Genomic DNA, 19,225 nt, shown 5'->3' with positions numbered 1-19,225 from the left:
CCCTAAGTGAAACTGCAACTGTGCTTATGATCTTCCTCCAGCTTTCCTTCGGTTTACAGACTTACAAGGCCATCAATACGAGGAATCAAAGTTCTCTTTTCATTGTTATCATAACTGCGAGCGATCATTGCATGAGGCCGTTTCTAAACAAGGACTACCTGTAAAGTGAAGGATCTCACTACCAAATCATGTTGCTTCCATATCTCAACAAAGCAAATTATGTCATCTCCTGGTGCTCTGCTCCTCATTGAAATGAAATATGGGTGTCTCACATGCTCCTAATGTAATATTTACTTTGAAGTATTCAGTCCTTTTGTATTTGCTCATCTGCCATAAAGCAAATGTTCAGGGAGCAGGGGTCACACTGGGTTAATGGGGCCAGAAAATATGCTCAATAAAAACCAGCTGCCAGCCTCTTTCACAGCTGCTTTCAGCTGAAAGTGATTCTTTTCCAAGATGATTTCCACAGAGTTCTCTTTAGCAAGATTTATTGAGGCGCGGAGATAGGGTTGTAAATGTTTCAGCAGCAGAGCTATATCAATGTATAATCAATGTATTCATGGGAGTATAAGAAAGGGAAGAGATGAAAAGATTCGCCTCCTTTCCCCAATATTTGCTCCTGGAGTTTAAGAACAAGAATGGGAATAGGAGGCCTCTGGAAAGCTAACTTCTCCCATCTATTGCCTTAGCACCCATACTTCAAGTTGTTGGAACAGCAGTGTGGAAACTCAGATTTAAACCTAACTTCAGGCACTGAAACTGAATGGGTGACTTTGGGCCTGACACTCTCTCTGAGCCCAATGCATTCCACTGGGCTACGGTTGTAGGGAAAAAAATTAATATTGCATATCTTGCCTTGAGTTCCTGGAGAAGAGGTGGAATTGGAATCTAATAGTGTACACACCCATACAAATAAAAAGAGCTGAAAGGGTTTCTGACATACGACTCTATATAGTTTTCATATATACATATGGACATACATTCATACATATACAGAGCACTAAGCTAGGCATACACAGAGCAGTAAGCTAGGGTATACGTTTCTTTTTCTCTTAACTTCTAGGTAGGGCTGCTTCCTTTCTAACAGAGTAGACCTTGAGGCAATATGACATGCAGCTTCTCAGAAGTTAGTGTTGGCTATACATTATTAACAATTCTATTCAGCAGATACCAACATCTCTTGTGTGTCACCTAAAGCAACGTCCCAATCTTTTAGGCACCAGGGATAGGTTCCATGGAGAGGTTTTTTTCGCTGACCAAAGGGGGCATGGTTTCACGCACTGCCTGTATCCCACGCATGCGCGAATGGGGCTTCACTCATTTGCACAACCCGATTTCTGGCCCGGCCCGGCCTGACCTAAAGAGTAAAATCTAGGGATGGATTGCAAGCTGAGTCCTAATGTTAACATAGTTAAGCAAGATTTGGAAATGCTTATGTATTAGATTTGTGTTGTGCCTTTTCCTCACTGAAGACAGTTAGCCTTTTGGCTAAGCAAGAACACTTCTATCTCATCCCAAGTAAGCATCCATTTTGTCGACATGAGGCTAGGCTGTACATCTTGGTTCTCTAGAGCACCTCATTAAAAAAATTAGCATACTTAGCTCTGAGAAATCATTTAGCTAGATTAGACAAGAATGAAGTCATATACCCATTTGCCACTGCTATAGGTAGAAGTCAAAGCATTATGCATACAGGTCTATGCTTCAAGTTTTAAATTCTAGGCATTTTCTTCCTGCCTTTCCAGGTTCATTGACTGGAACCTGACCTGTATTGACACAATTCTTCTCTCTAGCCTGGTAACTTGCTACCTCCTTATCAAGTTTCTTCTTTAAAAGCAATGTGCATATTCTACATGAATTTCATGAGCAATATCAAACAAAGATTTAAATAGCTTTCTTGGACTTTAACCCTTATTGTTAGCCATGCGTTGAAGCTATTGTGTGGGTTCAGGTTTATTTATTGAGAAACAAGAATTAGATGTTTCAAATACTCAAGGGAAGATTTCTTGATAAACTTGCTGGTCATCAACAGAATTAATAGACCCATTATCTGAAAGCAATAGAACTTAGACTTATATACCGCTTCATAGTGCTTTACAGCCCTCTCTAAGTGGTTTACAGAGTCAGCCTATTGCCCCCAACAATCTGGGTCCTCGTTTTATCAACCTCGGAAGGATGGTAGGCTGAGTCAACCTTGAGCCGGTGAGAATTGAACTGCCAAACTGCTGGCAGCTGGCAGTCAGCAGAAGTAGCCTGCAATTCTGCATTCTAACCACTGCACCACCACGCCTCTGATGCTATTGAGGAATACTGTTTATAGAAAATTACTATTCTACTCCATGGAAGCACGTCTGCATTTTTGCTGAGAAAAGAGAAATAAAGACACAATTAATGCAAGGCTCAGGGCATTAACAAGGGTACATTGGCTTAGTGTTGTACTATAGGAAAAGGGTGCAGTCCTTCATCTCTCAGTGTGGTGTGAAATAGTATCTAGTTACTTAAATGGTTTAGATGATTATCAGGATAGCTATTTTTACACACTTCTTTCAGTGGAAATCATATTCATTTGCAAAGTGATTACATCAGCAAAGCTCTCTGGATACCAAGGTCAAGCTGGATTGCTTGTGAATAAAGCAATTCAGAGGAGTAAAGGACTGACGTGGAAGGGAAAATATGAAAAAAAAATATAGCACTGTATCATTAAGCTACATCACAGCTAATTTATTTCATAAAAACTGGTTTCCCATCAGGAATCATGCCAGATTAATTTTCCACTGCCATTTACAACCTGTGGTAAATGAACAATTGGAATGTAGTTTTGGGAATTCTTCATTTGAGCTTGTGATATTTTGCTTTTCAAGATCACATCACAGAAAATGTAGCATAGTGGCTACTTAAGTGCATCCAGTTAAAAGCTTATTTTTCAAGAATAAAATGGACAAATCCATTTTAGAATACAGAGAAACAAAGTTGGAAGAGCAAGTGGAGGTCTTCTTGTCCAACCCCATGCTTAGGCAGGAGACCTTACCATTCTGAAAAAGTGGCTGTCCAATTTATTTTTTAAAACCTCCAGTGATGGTGCACCCACAACTTCTGGAGGCAAGCTGTTTCACTGATGGTTTTCACTGCCAGGAAATTTCGTCTTAGTTCTACAGTAGGTTGTATCTTTCCTTCATAAGCTTCCATCTGTTATTTCTTGTCCTGCCCTCAGATGCTTTGGAAAATAGGTTAACAATATTCCAAATTGGGTCTTACCAAGGTAGTATACAGTAAATTGGTACTCAAACTTTATGTGACCTTGATACTATCCCTCGGTTGATGCAGCCTAGGATTGCATTAATTTTTTTAGCAGCTACAGCACACTGCTGGCTCATATTTAAGTGGTTGTTCACTAGGACTCCAAGATCCCTCTCACTGTTAATGTTATTGAGCCATGTCCTACTGATTCTATACCTGTGCCTTTGGTTTTTTCTTGCCTGAGTGTAAAATCTTACTTTTCTCACCACTCAAGTACATTTTGTTGGATAGGGCCCAGTGATCAAGTCTTTCGAGATCCGGAAGGATCTTGAGCCTGTTTTCTAAAGTGCTGGCCATTCCGTTCAGCTTGGTATTGTCTGAAAATTTGATGAATTCCTATTCTATCCCCTCATCTAAATCATTTATGAAGCTGTCAAAGACCACTAGGTCTAGGACAGAACCACTGTATGCTTCCCTTTATGTAAATATAGTTCCACTGAGGATTACACATTGAGTGTGGTTGGTCAGCCAGTTACGAATCCATCTGGTGGTGATGCTGTCTATTCCACATTTTTCTACTATATCTTACCAAGAAGTAGGTGATGAGATCTACTTTGTCAGTTGCCTTACTGAAGTCCAGGTATACTATATCCACAGCATTTCACTTGTCCAATTTAGTCACTTTATCAAACAATGGAATAAGGCATTGATCTGACATGATCTGCTCTTGACAAGCCCACGTTGGTTTCCAATAATAGCCTTGCTTGTTTCTAGCAGATCTTGTTGCTTGATGATCTTTTTCAAGATCTTCCCAGTTATTGCTTCATCTGTAGTTTGCTGGTTGCATTATCTTTTCTTTTTTCTTTTCTTTAGACAGGAACCACATCATCTCTTTTCCAGTCCTCTGGTAATGTCTCCATACTCCAGGATCTTTGAAAGATATAGATTGGTGGTTACGAGATCACATCTGCCAGCTTCTTCAGAACTCTGGAATACATACCACCTGGTTAGTAGGTTGGTTGTGGTGTACTTCTTATGGTAACAATGTGATTCTTCAGAATTATAGAGATATTGTATTTAATCTTCTGTTTCAATCTGAGTTACAGAAGTAAAAATTGTAAGCTGCTGAGTCTGATCACGTTGGAGCAAACTATAAGCCCTGTAAAACAAACAATTGAATATACCCGGAATGAAAAAGTAGGTTAGAGGTATAAATACAATCTCTAAACCTTCAGCCCCAGGGTGTTTCCACTGACATAAGATTACTTTGAAACCAAAGTGATGGAAAGCAATTTAAAGAATTTATTCCAGCTTCCCAATTAAGTGGCAGACTTTATGATATGCTGCCATAGCACTTACTTAGGAACCGGCATGTTTCTTTCACACATCTGGTGTCCCAATATACAGTACAGTGCAGCCTTCAGCCTATGCTAGGAGTGTATATGTTCAGTGGAAGACCATTCATTTGGCATAGCTTTGGTTACTCTGACAAGGAGACAGGCATGAACTCTATATACTTTGGTCTGCATTCAAACAAATTTATCTAATTACATCTCAAGTACACTGATTTCAATAGTACATCCTATTCATGCTTATGTCCATATAAACATAGGATCAGGTGATAAATTACAACACTAGTGAGTGATGATCGTAACAACTCAAGTAATGCAAGCGTGTAGGAAAGTGTAACTATCAAAATGGTACATAGGAAGAATTTTAATAAAGTGTTGCCAAAAGCACTGGAACAGAACCATCTATGCATCATGTTTGAAAAGATGGATGTGTAGACATCAACCCACAGGACTGGGAAAATTAAGCATTTAAGAGCTTTATCTTTGAATGAGATGCTAGGCATTCATTCAAGAAGTTGCCTCAGCTTCATGGCTCATTCTGATCTTTTGAGAGGTTGTCTGCAGAGTCTTGAAAAGTGGGACATCTGAGTTCAGTCAAAGATTTAGGCAGAATGACACTAAGGCTGGTATTTTTTCAAATAGTCCAATCTCCAGTTAGTGTTGTATTATTATGCTTAATTGATTAATTTTAATTAACTGAAAAACTCAGCTGCCTTGGAGGATCTTTGGGCCTCATTTTCTAGAATGTTCTATGGCTTCCCAAACTCCATGAGACTCAAAAAGAGATTGCAGTACATTTGGATGAAGATTGGAGTCTGGCAAATGTCAGGTATTGGGTTTTTTGAAATAATGAAAAATTAGGCTTCTGATTTCATCAGCACTGTCTAAGGTAGGATAAATAACTTTTGACTCAGGTAGTCCTCAATTTATGACCACAATTGAGCCCAAAATTTCTGTTCTTAAGTGAGACATTTCTTAAGTGAGTTTTGCCCCATTTTTTGACCTTTCTTGCCACAGTTAAGTTAATCAATGTAGTTGATAAGTTGGTAACCTGGTTATTAAGTGAATCTGGCTTCCCCCATTGACTTTCCCTGCTAGAATATCACAAAAGATCACATGACCTTGGGATGCAGCAACAGTCGTTAAGTATGAGCCAGCCGCCAAGCATCGAATTTTGATCACATGAGCATGGGAATGCTGGAAAGGTTGTGTGAAAAATGGCCATAGTCACTTTTTTCAGTGCCATGTAACTTTGACCAGTCACTAAATAAACTGATGTGGGTCGAGGACTACCTATAGTTCCTGCTATATTTCTCCCTAAAGCAAAAGAAAAGGAATTTGGGCCAAGGTATTTCAGATAGAAAATCAGTTTACTTTATTTTGAGCTATCTTGATAAGTCAGAGGTCCCCAACCTTTTGGGCACCAGAGACCGGTTCTGTGGAGAGAACTTTTTCTGCGGACCAGAGGGTGTGTGGTTTTTGTGTGCTGTCTACATTTGGCCGATCGGGCTTTGCTTATTTGTGTGGACTGGTTGCTGGCTTGCCACGGACTGGTACTGGTCCACGGACCGGAGGTTGGGGACCCCTGGTCTAAGTGACCTTGGTGTTTCCACAATGGGGCAAGTATCTCCAATGAAGGAATGCTACCTGTTTGCATCTTAATCAAGACTAATGAATAATGCCAGGAATGGCATTCTGGGCAACAAAGCCCCCGGGTGTTCGGGCTAATCTTGCAAAATTCTATTTATGTAGCTTTACAATAAATTAGCTCATCTGATTCTGATTCCTATCTGGTTTATCTGGCAAGGCTGACATCAAGAACCATGGTGGTGCACTGGTTAGAAGGCAGTATTGCAGGTGAATTCTGCCGACTGCCAGGAGTTTGATTCTCACTGACTGAAAGTTGACTGTTGGGGGCAATAGGCTGACTCTGTAAATTGCTTACAGTGAGCTGTAAAGCACTGGGAAGTGGTATATAAGTCTTAAGTACTATTGCTATCAATCTTGCGGGTCTGAAAGTATAATCCACCCCTCCTCCCATTTCTCTTTATATCGTGAAAATCTAGAGAGGATCTCTTCTGAACCTCTTGCCCCACCCACTATCTGTTCTGTCCCAGCCTACGTGAGTCCTTGTTATGCTCACAATGAGAAAGCCCTCTTCCTAGAAACAGGCAGGAACTGCAAGAAAAAACCAACCCCTTTTATTCTTACAGACCTGAGTCAATGTCCAAGGCAAACAAACACAGTCCACAGAAACTCAATCCTCAACACGAACAGTTGCCTTTGGCAACCAGCACCTCCCATACCTTCCCTTTTATAATTCAGCCAAGCGGTGGCTTCCTAATGCCTTCTTCTTGGCCTTTGGAGCCGCCCCATTGCATTCCTCTGTCCTACTCGCTTCTCTTGCCTGCACTTTCATGCATCCTGGATTTTTCCCAACTATTCTTCATCACTGTTCAACTCAGGCTCCCAGCACAGCTGTGTCTCAGCCTGAGTGCGAGTTGAGGGGCCAGGCTCCTTGTCCGACTGTAAGTCTTGGAGCTCCTCAGAGCCTTCCTGACTCTGATGTCATTCCAGGCCCCCTCCTCCTCATCTGATTCCTCAGACTCAGCTGCCGGATCCACTGGCTGGCGAGGAATCACAACACTATCCAGCTGTCTCTAGCTGACCATTCCCTTGGCAGTGTCTGTTGGCTCAGTCTCCCAAGGTCTTTTCCACATGCTATTATACCTTCTGCTCATCTGAAGTCCTCTATCTCCATATGTCATGAACTCCTCAGTAAACTAAAATATTTAATAGAGTTTTTTTCCTAGTTCGTTTGGATACGCATGGGAAAGAGGTGGTACTAAGGAAAAGCACATGTCCTGATAGTGAAATTACTTCCTTTGATATCACTTGATCTGGTGGGGAGAATGGCATTTATTCACCCGTTACTTTCTTTAACTCAATTATTGAGTTATTTTAACTGACCTTTAAAAATGTTAATAATTAAAATTTATTTTTGGCATTGTATTTTAAGAGGCTTTATATTACCGGCGGCAGAGGCCTAAAGCGAAAAGGTTTTATCAAACCCAGCTGAAGACCTAGGACTGGGGCAATGGTACGCGTGCCCACCACTGTTCTATACGATATAGATGGATATACCTACAATGTAAATTAAAAGGGGGAAAGAAGAACAGAAAGAAGAGAAATGCAAACAGAAAACATTGAAAAAAACCAACTAAACAGAAGTATTATAATAGATATGTAAAAGTTATTACTAAAATGTCAGAATATTCACCAACTGAAATTGTGTTAAACTTTTCTACTTCATTAGTATGGTCCATAGCAGGCAGTTTAGGCTGCATTTGACACTTTTATCTACCTATCGAGTTTTTTCAAAGGATCTGGGATAGACACATGTTGTTTGAAGGTGTTAAAGGTATCCTCACAGGATGTTAGGTGTTCCGAGTAAAGCTGTTTTTTGCAGTTGATGGACAGTGATGTGTTCAACTGGTACTCCAGTTGCTTTGGACTCAAAATGCCTATTATTACTAGTACTAATATTACAATTCATTGCATTTATATTTATTCAATTTTTAATTAATGAATTAAACCCAGAGCATATAGAATACTATTGTTCAGTCTTGTCTCACCTTTGATTTCTAGCTTATTCAAAGGCTAGTACATTTTTCATTTTCATTTGACTATTTTGAACTGCTTTTATAAATTTGGTATAATTGATTTCACATTATGTTTGGAAACCACGCAAGTTGTTATGAGAACATGATTAGAAGAGGCAATCAATCTCCATAATAAGCAGGCAAACCCCTTTGATATCCCTTTGCTTTTGGGCAAATGTTTTCTTTTTCGGTCACCATTTGTCCTCCAGTTTTCAAGATCATTTGCATTCTAATTCTTAAAAGCCCATGTAATTGAAGCTTTGCTCTCTCTGCACGCTGCTTTAGCCCATGTCAGGGTTTCAAGTTATGAGACCAAATAGAGAAACAGCAGGAGCTTAAGATAGACGTTGGCTGCTTTCATTCCTCTTGGGTGTTTCTGTATGGTGCAGAATTTGGCCTAGTCTTGCTATAATGTCAGTGATTTGGTCTACACTTTCCTTGGGGCAATTCCCATTGAGTTCAGGTCCTCTTTTCCATCGCTTTCCCGGCTCTGATTTCGGAAGTCTGTGGCTTTCCGCCGGCCTGCACCTGCTCCGGCACCATTTGTGCGCCCTCAAGAACGAGGCACCTGCTGGCCAGCTTCAATGACTGCTTGGCCTAGAAGACAATACCTCCATGTACCCCCCCCCCTTCGCACTGCCATCCTCCCGATGCATTGTTCAGAGAACTACGATATGGTTCCCATCGTCCCCATCGTCAGCCGCTTGACCTCCGCCACCGTCTTGTAGTGGCCGTGCGGAATATGCGGCGCTGGCTAACGCTCCCTTTTTGCTCTGCCTGCTGCCGCCGCCGTTGCCGCTACCGCCGCTGTCTTCCCGGATGGTGCGCGCGAACCCGCGGACAGCTCCGCCGAGCCTCGCGGCTGGCGGCGAGCGCGCTCCCCCACGGACACGGGGCCGCGCCCGCGCGCGCCGCCGAGAAACGCGCCGCCTTTTGGAGCTGCCTTAGCCCGCGAACCAGGAGTAGCAACTCACGCGGCGGCTGCCAATAGAAAAGACGCTCGCCGGCAGCTGAAGGCTGGTCTGGAACTGGGCGAGGAGGTGGGGGAGGACGGGGGAGGCGTCCCCTTTCCCCCCCCCCCGACTTGGCGCCTTCCCAAATCATCTGGTGCCCAGGAGCGCTTAACGGCAACGGCGGCGGGGCTTTCTCCTCTCGCTCTCTCCCCTCCTTCCCGGCACCGTCCGGCGACAGCTGATGTAAGACCCTGTGGTGGGAGCGCTGACAAAAGGAGGCGGGGAAGAGGTGGAAGGAGGAGGGGGGGGGAATGCGGTGCTGGGGACGCTGCTGCGAGCTGAGGGCTGCCTTTCCCGAGCTCGGGCGGGTAGGCGGGCAGGGCGACCGAGTGGCCCTGGGCTCCCGGCGAGGCGACGCGGTGTCTTGCTTGGACAGGAGCGGCGATTCCCGGGCGCCGGAGGGGGGGGGCGGGAGAGTCCACAGGGCCGCGTCCGCCTCTCCTGTCCTCCCCGAGCAGCCCCTTCTCAGCGCCCCTCTCCTAAGAGGGAAATCCCGCGGGGACCGAAGCACTTGCTGCCTGGTAAGCCCGCCTGGGAAGCGCGTCCGAAGCGCCGGTTTGGAAGAAAGCAAAAGGAGCGAACGGTTTATTTATTCCTGGCCGCCCTTCCGAAAAGGCGCTGCTGCTGCTGCTACTGACCGAGACCTTGTTAGCTGAAAGCCCTTCGGTGGCTTGGCTTCGGTGGCCCTTCCCCCCCCCCCCGGCCTTAGCTTTGTGCACTTTTTGGATTTGTTTGCTCCTGCTTTATAAAGTGGCGTCGTGGCAGGTCTCTCCAGAAGCGAAGCGCCAAGCCTTTCTCCTCCTCTCTCCTTTTTATTGTTGATTGCTCGCCGAGCAAGTCACCTTTTTCTTTGCATTGTGTATCCGGGATGAAATGTCAGCGCCGGGAGCTGAGCTAAGAAACGCGGTTCTTGTGGCTCAAGTCTTACTTTAGTTTTAGAAGCTTGGGGTGTGTGTGTTATAAAAAAAGGTGGGTGACCTGCAGCCTCCTTCCCAGCCCCTCTCTTCTCCTCCCCCCCCCCGTCTCCCAGGGATTCGGGATCTTCCGAGAATTGCCCATTAAACTTTCCCGGTGAAGGTTTTTTTTTTCCCCCAGAGATGGCATCGAGCGTATTGATCTGGGACGATGTGTTTGGTAAACGAAATGATTCGTGAAGCCTTTGCGTGCAGAAAGAAGCCGGATTCTTAATCCGGATTGGCATTTGGTGACTCTTGCCAGGTGCTCTTGAATGCACTGTTGATTTTCTTCAAAAGTGAAATGCTGGGCACTGCCTCCTTTTGTGCTGTTGTTTATCTTCTTGGTTGCTTTCCTGCATTGTTATTGTTCTTCATGGATGAAGTAGTACTTTTGGCCAAGATAGCAATCTTTCGGAGCTACTAAGAAAAGTGTGTGTACTGATGTATGGGGCTATCATTCGAACCATTGCGATCAATTAGTAATATAACTTGCAGGAGGAGAGAGCATACAGCAGAAAAAATGACATTGTGTATATAATTTATCACATTTTTATCCCACTTTTTTTCTCTGGGAGATTAAAGTGATGTATTTATTTGGTTCCCACAGCAACCTTGTGAGGTAGGCAGGCCCTCTGAGAGAGATTGGGCCAGAGTCACCATTGGGGTGGTGTCCTCAAGTAATTCTGGAAAAGTGTGTCCATATATTTAAATGCAAACATGCATTTAATCACCCTAGCAGTAGGACACTTGTCACAATGACATTCTCTCTCATGCATTCCTTAGTATTATAAGTGAGTTTGTGACTGAGTTAAATTGTATAGGAATAAAAGAGTGAGTCCTTATAGGAGAAACATGTCACAAGTGGGGTGTGCCACAAAAGCTCAGATTTGTCACTTACGAATTAGGAATTGGATGCATGAATGATGATACTTGAAGAGAGTATCTGTGTAGGAAAAACAGTGGTTCAACTTGGGAAACAAATACCATGTTCCCTATAAAGAATATGGGATTCTGTGATAGGATGCTTTGGTTTAAGCTGTCAGGAATCTGGTAGCAACTTTTCTGACTAAGAAATTTTATTAAAAGGTATACACTTTTATGAGCTGCAGAATCCGATGCAAAGAATGCTTCATGAAAGCATATGCCTTTTAATAAAATTAGTTTTATTTTGGAATCCTGATTTTTTTTTTTTTTTTTGCCACCATGGATCACCATGGCTATCTTCTTATAATTAGTATAGACCTATGGTCCATTTCCAAAGATTTCTAATTGAATAACAAACTATTGCACTTTTTGCACTGCTGCCAAGAAAGCTATCTGGACGAGTCCCTGATGGCATCAGAAATCTAGCATGAATTTTAAAAGCCTTTACTTTTTAACAGTACATTGTAGCTTTGCCATTTGTTGATGTATGCCAAATAAATGAAGGTCTGTAAAGAGCAAAACATAGCCTTGTCATAAATGTTACATAAGCAAAGATTGAATAGAAGTTATTATGTGGCATCACATTTCAGTGGACCACTTTGAAATACCTTGCACAATTGACTGTTTCCTTGGAACCAGATATAGTCTGATTACATAACTGCCTTTCTTTTGTTTGCATCTTGGCAAATGTTGGAGAGGTTGGCATATGATCCAAAACAGATATCTTGCAAATAAGATTTAGTCCGCATGTGAATGAATAGTTTTTGGGTAAACTGAAGGAGGTAATATAATAAATGGTAGTATTTGCATTGTTTCTAACAAAATTTTATTTCAGAATAATATAATGGCAAGTACAGTTTAGATTACATATGCTAAAACAGTGGTAAAATGCACTTTAGCCTGTGAGTTTGGCTTGTCTTGTGGCCCTTGTCTTTGCCTATAAATCAGACCTGTGCTGTAAAATAGATCTGTGCTAGTGGCTGTCAAAACAATTTTCAAACCGGACTTGATATTAGGTATGGTTTCCTATCTGCTTGAATAACAGTGTGCTTTGCTTTACAGCTGCACTCCCACGCATAGAAGCTTTGTTCTAAAACACAGTTTCTTTTCCCCCCACCTTTTCAGGTTAGGAAACCTTAATTTTTAAACTGTTTAGCCGTGGCATGAGAATATGAGTCTAAGTAATAGCTGATCTGTCTTGAAATATAGCTCCTTGTCTCACATTTACCACCCCAAATATAGAGAAATAGCATGTTTTTTTGTTTAAGTAAACCTATGGCTCTCTAGTCCTGTAAGAGTAGCGATATAGTTATACTAAGCAGTAAGAACGTAAAAACTCCAAACAGAAATACAGTCAGCATGAGTGGGTGATTGAAAAGGAAATCACTGGCTTCAGTCTGACCATCCCTTTTTTTTCTACAATATGAATGACCCTGATAATGTGTAGTTGCATTATGGAAAAAGAGAAGAAGATAAGGGTCACCTGTGCTTCCTTTGCTAGTCTGTTTAGTCACCACCCAAGACTAACACATTCCCCTTCTCTCTCTTTGAAATGAAGACCAAGAAGGAGAAGAATCTTTTTGGAGTGATGACAAAACTGTTTGTGGCACATGGACATCGGACCCCAGAACCACACTAGCCTTAACTTTCTTTATTTCCCTATTTTGAGTTAACCTCCTACCTAACGACGTGTTCTGAAAAATCTGGAAACTTGTTGTTTGTTTGAAAATATTTCAGTTGATGTAACTGAATAGAGCTCAGGCTGTAAATTTAAATAACAAATGCAGCAGCTACCTTTCAGGAAATATAAATAACTATATTCACTGGATTTTTTTTATAATTATGGATGAACACGGTTATGAATTTCACGTTTCTGATATTCCATGTTCAGAGGAGCTGGCTATCTTGATGCTAAAGAATGTGTACTGCCATGTCCAAGGCAAACTGCAGTAGCCAGAGTAGTTGGAAGGGATGGGAATTGTAGTCCAATACATCTGGAGATTGGGAAAGCTGCAATTTTATGAAAAAGGTAAAATCACCTGTGAGTTGAGCTCCGTCTGGTGACTTCATGCTGATTGCCATTTTATTTATTTATTAAATTTTTAATGCCACCCAACTCCCCTACAAGATGGGTTGCCATTATCTTCTCCCATTGTTCTTTTTGACTTCTCAGTTTGGCCACAGTAGGTTTCTGGCAGAGCTCTCACCCACCTACTAGCCTGGCCTGACCATGTTTTGTTTCGGAGTGCTGTGTCTGTCTGAGACATGTTGATTAGCTGATTCATAATCAGTTACTTCAGTTACAGGATCCAGTCTGGGTCAGTCACTGGGACCAGAGGTTTAGTCTTCCGAGTTTTTGGAATCATGCTGGAGCCCCTCCTCACATTCAAATGAGAGAGAAATTCCCTGAGGATGGGCTCCAGCATGACTCCAAAAATTCAGAAGACTAAACCTCTGGTCCCAGTGAAGGACCCAGATTGGATCCTGCAACATTATCCCGGGACACATGTATTTTGCCTTCATTTGTAATTACTTCAGTCCCTACCCTACCGGATATAAGAAGAGATTCATACTGGTTTTGGTGCAGGTTCTTTTTTTTTTCTTGGCATCAGCTTGAAAGACTGATGGTTTGGAACAATATTTGGAATGCTTGTCACTTTGAATCAGGGTTTACATTTCCCTAGGTTTTCTTTTCACAAGGGACGCAAAATGTGTTTCACTGGGTTAATTTAAAACTTTGTTTCTTACTCTTAGGTATTCTAGCTATTGTTCTGGTGATTTTTCTCAGTATATTTTGGTTTTATTTGATTTTTGTTTTGAGTTACGCCTTTTAGAATATAATCCATAACGTTTGTTTGTAAAACACCTACAGATATTAAACAAGGAGTAACTTCAAGAAAATGCTGTACTGTTTTCCCCGTATTTGGTCTATTCTATTCACTTGGGCTTCTTGCTTCCTCCTTCCCACCTTAGCCTGATTAGATTTTATTTTTTCTGAAGAGTTTATGCACTTTTCAGTTTTCAGAGTTTTACAGTGTTCAGCATTCTTCCAAGCCTTTTGAGTATGGATTGTACTGGTTTAGGTATAGAGGCCGGGTGCCTGAAGAACTGAGCTTTTAGTATATATGAAGGTAACTTCTCTTAAGAAAGTTCTCTTCCATTTTGGCTTTAGATTCTTTCTCTAGTTGTTAGCCAACATTCCAGAGATGGTGAAAATGTTGAGATCTTTATTAGGTTGCTTTTTAGAAGAGTCTTTTCTGCTGTGGCCCCTCACTCTTTGGAATATTCTCCCACTGGAGGTGAGGTCCACACACCCCCACACACACATATATTCCTGGCCTTTTGGAAGAGCCTGAAAACTTGGCTCTGACGGCTGGCATGGGCTCCCAATAGATACATTGCGGAGAAGATCACCTATCCTCTTGGTTTATATCTATTTAAATCTTAATTTTAATCGCTTTGTCTGATCTTTTCTACCCTTTTTATTGGCATTGCAAGTTGCATCAGTCAGATGGGCAGTAAAATAAATAAATAAATAAATACATACATACATATCAATATCTCTTTCTCTCTCTCTCTCCCTCTCTCCCTCTCTCTCTCTCTCTACACACACACACACACACACACACACACACACACACACACACACACGAAAATATTTCCAAAGACCTATTTTCTTAATTCCAAACGAGGTTTTATAAACTTATTCAGATTAGATGCTTGCTTCTGCATGCATCTTGTCCCTGCTGTTTCTTGATAAGTGGTTGTTGGGTCAGAAAAAAATGGGAAGTGGGATCTATGGCTACAGTTGTGGTTAGGAATTACTATGTTAAATAGACAAGGGGCTGCTGACTGAGGAATTTCTGCTGGTTGCTTGATAATAATTTCATTAATCTTCTGCATGTGGTCATCTTTGAAGGATAGATGGACATCTGTTATAAATGTGTCAAGTGGATCCTCCATTATTATTGATACTTACAATAAATAGCAGAAAAAGGAAGCATTGGAAAATAATTTAATACAAAGTATTAAATTGTTATTCTTTGCAATAAAATGGCTCTCCTTAAGTTGGCCTTTTTTTTTAAATTGGACTACAACTTCTTGAATTCCTCTGATAATGTGCTGTATAAGTAACCCTAGATTGGGGAAGGTCTCAGTAAACCAGCAATTATAATCGGAAAGAGAAACAAAGGGGGAGATTTAATAACTAACCACCATTACTTCTTGGGTAATTTTATGACATTTGGTTCATAAATCATTTTTTAAAATCTAGCAAATAATTGAGATATAATTAGCTAAATAAAAGTCACAGTTGTGACAACATTATTTGCACCCAGTTCAAATAAAATGAATAGATGGCTTAGGAATATACTTTGGCCAGTCTCTGCTGTATCCCTATTATGGCATAGAAACTGTTGTGTATCAATCTTACTTTTGACATTTCTAACTTAGCTTAAGAATCTAAGCTGATTGCCATAAAAATTAATAGAAAGGCAGTAGAGCCTCTTCTTGGATGATATGTAGCTTGATTAGGCTAAGATGGATCTAATAGCCTCTTTCTGATAGTAATCCATCAATGTTTCCAGGACAAACCTTAATGTGTTCTCCCCTGGTGTTTCCACTTAGTAATTGGTATTTAAAGATACATGAATGTCAGTTTTGCAATATAGTAAGTACATATAACTTCCCATTCTGTTTAATTTTTTTAGTACTAGATTACTACAAAAGTAAAGTTCTTAATTTCTTCATAATGTTTAAGAGATTGAAAGTGCGCTATGAAGTGATCATTTCTTCTTTCCTTTCGTATTTCCCAAAGGACTTAATCATGGTTAAGGGTTAGCTGTAAACTTAATTATAGTCAAAACAAAGTTATGGTTCACTTAAAACCACAGCTATTGGCACACGCCTTGGTGACAGTGAATCTCAGCTGGAGGAAGGGAAGTTTTGTTTAATTCAAAGAATGAAACTGTAATTGCCGATTTCTACACTTGTTACTCTTTAATTAAAATATTGGGAGAACTCGGGCTTATATAAATATAGTTTTTCTTCAGAAACTTGCAAGTGCAAGGGGTGGGTCAGTCTTTTCATGTTGCCATTTTTGGGACAATTTTCTTTTTTTTATAAATATTTTATTAATTTCCTAATTTTACAATCATAAGTACTTAATAAGCAGTGTGTTGTCTGGGTCTATTAGTAATTCATATTAACTTTCTCAGTCTAATCCAATACTGCACCATCCAGTGGTTCCTTGGTCCTTACTTCTTCCAGTAACATGCATTTTTCCATATGGGTAAATACAATTCTTGTTACTGTTAATACACATACAATTAAATATAGATATCTTCATCACATTTTTCTGGTATTATACATAATATTGATAATATGTTTTCTAGCCAAAATATATCTCAATTGCAGTTGCATAATCCATTTATTCAATCAATATCCTGTTTTTTCTGCTTTTTAAAATTTTTAATTTCCCATCAATGTTCGAAATATCTCTATAACTTATAATTTTGTCATAAAAATTATATTTGGGTAACCAAAGCTTCCCTTATTCAAACTTTTTTAGAATTTTCATATTTCCCGTCTCATAACAAAGTATAATATTCTAGTTACAAATCCTATCCTTCTAATTATAATAATACTTTAATTTCTAACAGTTATCTATTTTCTTAGCCATACTGAAACATCTGTTTAGTAGTATAATATCCCATTTAATAGGTCAGAACCTCAATTTTCTTCAGTCTTACTCTAGCTTTCTTCCTTTGCCAAATAACTTTCCAAGTCAGTACATTTAAATCATCAAGTAGTTCTTCCTCTGTTCTTATATATATTGTTTGGAATGAGGAAAAGAATTTAGTTGAAGTGTTTTTGGAAGAACGCTAAACATTTATATTCATTAGCCTCCATCTTTCTCTTTCAGTTTTTCTTTTCATTTCTTGTTTGTCAATATTCAGCATTTCTCCTAAAAGCTTTATCATCCATTTGATCAGCTCTTCTTCCTTATCCTCAAATGTGTTCAGAGATCTTGACAAGTACGATGTCTTTTCCATTTCCGGTGTTATCACTGCATCTTCTAATTTTTCATTTGTCTGTATCTATCTGTTAATTCCTTCCTTTAGGCCCTCCATCTTTGGATCTGTTTCTTCTAATTTACCTTCTGTTTTCTAGGTTATTAGTTCCTTCTTTGCAGTCATTGTCTAGATTTGTAAGTTTAGGTTAGAAAATTGTTCTTTTATCTCATTATTTTGAGTCTCATCCTGAAATAAAACAATTGTCTCTTGGATTGATTTCAACATGGAAAAAATTTCTTTCTGAGATTCATTAACATTTTCTTGTTGATATATCAAGTTGGGAGCTTTGGAGACAGGTGTTGAAGATGATTTTTTACCATTTAAGGCTGAGTATGGAACACTCATTTTGTTTTTGTATATAGTCTTTATAGTCCAATAGGGTCTCCAGACCAGATAAGTAACCCAAGAGTTTTCCCTTTTCCCAGCTGCAGTCTGCACAAGTGAAAGTGTCCAGGAATGACAAAGAGTCTTATCTGAGTCTGGGCTTCAAGCCAAGTTTTCCTTAAGCATAATAAATTGTAGTGCCATAATTCTCCACTAGATGTCGCTGACACCGTCTTCCAGCTTTCCAAATCCAAGCTTATTTTGCAAACTTTCAAATATTTTTTTCTAAAATTTCAAAGCTATAGATCTGTATTATTTTCAAATTGACCTTGTAGTTTCCTCTGTTTTCCCCCAAAGCAATTAATTTGCCATTTTCCTTTTCCTGAGGGAGCAGGGCAATAACTTCCATTCCCTCTCTCATCGGGGAGGATTCTTTGCTTTGGACATTCTTTTTTCCAGGAAAGCAAGAAAGAGGATAAAGTCTCACCCAGTTCCATCCACGTTGCTCAGAAATTGCTAGTTAGTGTTTGTCTTTGGTTGTCAGCAGCTTCTGACTGGCCACACAAATGTAGCCAGTCATTTCCCCTGCTGGTTTGGAGGACTTCCTTGGATCCAGCAGAAGGGATCCACCCTCCGCGATCGACAAGGGTCCCTCCTTCTTTGTCGCCTCTTCAGGACGACTTTCGATCCTTTTTAGGGTCTCCAGCAGGACAAAATGGAAAGTGGAAGATGGAGCCCCATCTTCCTGCGCCTGTTATGCCGGAAGTCAAACTGGAAGTCAGGGGCAATTTTCTTGAAGCATTTAGAGATCACTGTTCAGTATACAAACTAGGACTGATCAGAATGAGTATTATGATATGTGTGACGATTGTCTCTCACACAGAACACAGGATGCATGATCATTTCTATTTTCCTGATGCTGCACTACCAATTTGTTTCATGTGGAACATGATTTTATTTCTAGGATGCTGCTAGAGGAAGGTACATGCCACTTATATAAGTAAAGAAAATCAAGTCACAATTGTTTTTTGTAAGAAAGCTAAACAGATATGGAGAGTATAAAACTGTCTTTTCTGGTAAAATGGATTATAAAATGCACCAGAGATCCATCAGACAATTATGTGTGAGAGAAATTAATTCACTTCCCTCAGAAGTTTGGTGGACAGAAAGGAATTTAGTCGTTTGTTTATTAAAGCTGCATCAGGTGCGTGGGAATGAAAGGATTATTTAGACTTGCACTTGTTTATAAATCAGCAGATGAATGGATTCAATAAGCAGTTTGTGGGAATTGTTGCTGCGTCCTCCATGGCTTTCCTTGCAGGTACCAGCTTGGTACTGCAAAAGATTTTAGTCTACTTTCTGTCCTGAATTGGGACTTACCCGGATATATTTAAGGCTGAATTATGAGTAGCAGAAAGAGGTAGGGGAGGAGTCTGTGAACCGCACACCTGCTGCAGCTTGTTCTCGTTACATAAAATAATGGTTTAATAGTAATATAGAAACTGGCATTATTGTGGTTAATCCAACTGTAGGGAAATATGTTCTTTTATTCTCTGGAAAAAAAATGTGAATGGCTATCTATGGCCTCTACTCCCAAAAATATAGATGTCCCTGTGTGTACAGTTATGTACGTTAAATTAATCCTGGTTAAGAATGTTGAGAATGTTTCTGCAGACTTTACTG

General features: G+C 40.4%; 1 protein-coding gene across 9 annotated transcripts in view; it reads left to right on the top strand.

Moving 5' to 3' along the window:
• Positions 1–9,170: 9,170 nt before the first annotated feature.
• Positions 9,171–19,225, top strand: part of PLCB4 (phospholipase C beta 4) — a 195,962-nt gene continuing 185,907 nt past the window's right edge. For 4 of the 9 annotated variants that reach the window (XM_039359412.1, XM_039359415.1, XM_039359422.1 and 1 more), the window contains exon 1: positions 9,172–9,447. The gene's annotated coding sequence lies outside the window, so the exon portion shown is untranslated. Of the gene's footprint in view, positions 9,448–9,541; positions 9,786–19,225 lie in introns of those variants that run through there. The other 5 variants (XR_005558646.1, XR_005558647.1, XM_039359416.1 and 2 more) reach the window with 4 other exon arrangements.

The sequence above is a fragment of the Crotalus tigris genome, unplaced genomic scaffold (assembly GCF_016545835.1).
Source record: "Crotalus tigris isolate CLP2741 ecotype Arizona unplaced genomic scaffold, ASM1654583v1 scf7180000019070.2622420, whole genome shotgun sequence".
NCBI lineage: Eukaryota > Metazoa > Chordata > Lepidosauria > Squamata > Viperidae > Crotalus > Crotalus tigris.
This window is presented reverse-complemented; position numbering and strand designations above follow the sequence as displayed.